The sequence below is a fragment of the Monopterus albus genome, unplaced genomic scaffold (genome assembly GCF_001952655.1).
Source record: "Monopterus albus unplaced genomic scaffold, M_albus_1.0 scaffold242.1, whole genome shotgun sequence".
NCBI classification, from domain to species: domain Eukaryota; kingdom Metazoa; phylum Chordata; class Actinopteri; order Synbranchiformes; family Synbranchidae; genus Monopterus; species Monopterus albus.
The window spans coordinates 88045-89835 of record NW_018128122.1 but is presented as its reverse complement, the minus strand read 5'-3'; positions in this window follow the sequence as shown (position 1 = coordinate 89835).

Below are 1791 nucleotides of genomic sequence, written 5' to 3'. Positions count from 1 at the left end.
GTGCTACACAGTGAAAGTGTTCAACCAAAATGAAAAGTCGCTAAAAATCAGAGAGGTGATGGTGAGGAGCATCTCCATCACCTGAGCCTCCATCCAGAAAAACCCTCTGCATGAATGGATGCTCCAAAGATGAAGCCTATTTATTTGCATAATTATTACTCTTAGAAAACCTTTTGGCTTCTTCTTACATCTACACTGCCTGCATTTATGAACAGTCTGTTAAGTGATGCTCAGAAAACTTGTTTTAGTTTGTGGTTACTATGAGATAAATCAGAGAAACAAAACAGTACATCGAAAGTGTCATCTTTGTATAGAAACGGAAAATTTATTTGATTTTACCTTTAACAACTGACTCAGAAGAGGAAAAGAAATGCATTACAGTTTTTTGCACACATTATGCATACTTGGGCTCCAAGTTATAATCAGACACTTCCTTCTATTTACCAAATAGTTAATGGACTGATTACTTTTTATGTAGATAACATATATATAAATATATACTGCACACACCTTCTTGATATGCACATGTATGTTTGTCCAGTGCACACAGTCCACTTCTGCTCTTTTTACATTTTAGTCGCACCATGTTTTCTGGCTGGTTCAGTCTTCAGTGCATTTGTAGTGGAGTTCGTGCAGCCAAACTGGTTAGACATCTTTTACAATTATGCAGGTCATTGTTACCTTTATCAAGCTTTGGACACCTGTGAGGGAAGGGCACTTTTGTCTAAGTGATCAGATTAGTCTACTTTAATACATTTTCAAGTGGTTCTGGTCAAAATTATGCATGGTAATGATGGTGTAATTGGTTATAAGCCACAAGCTCTCCCCACAATTTTAAGTACAAATTTACAGTTGAGTGTGTATGTGTGTCTGTGTATAAATTACTTTTGATTAAATTCATTACAAAACAGAAAAAAACTAATTTTAAAAAATAATGCACCATGTTTTCTTCTCATTATCTGTTTTTGTATTTATTATTACAGTATATGTGTTCATAGTTTTTCACATCAGCTGCTCTGTGAGCTTGTAACTGACACCTGTACATATGGACAATAAAGAAGTAAGGTAATAAAATTCTTGTACCCTTGCAGAAAGCTGAGCAATAAAACTATGCTGTTTGGACCTTACAGCATTATGTTTTATAGAACCATAAGTATTACTGTCTTTTTTTCCACCTTTATACAGGTATGTGCCAAAAAGTTAGAATATCGAGGGAAAGTACATTTATTTCAATAATTTGTTTCAAAAAGTGAAACTTGTATGTTATATTAGTTCACTACACACAAAGTGAAATATTTCAAGCCTTTATTTGTTTGAGTTTTGATGATTATGGATTAAAGACAAAAAAACCCAAATCCAGTAATTCACAAAATTAAAATATCATGACAAAGTTCAACATTGTAGGCTCCCTGTGTCCCAATCTAGTCAGCTAATTAATGCAAAACACCTGCAAAGGTTTCCTCAGCCTTGAAATTGTCTCAGTCTGGCTTAGTAGGCTTCAGAATCATGGGGAAGACTGCTGACTTGACGGTTGTGCAGACGACCATCATTGACACCCTCCATAAGGAGGAAAAGTCTCAAAAGGCAATTGCAAAAGAAGCTGGATGCTCACAGAGCGCAGTATCAAAGTATATTAACAGAGTGTTAAGAAGAAGGGAAGAATGTGGCCGGAAAAGGTGCAAAAGTGACAGGGATGACCGCAGCCTTGAGAGGATTGTCAAGCAAGGGCGATTCAGAAATCTGGGGGAGCTTCATAAGGAGTGGACTGAGGCTGGTGTCAGTGCATCAAGA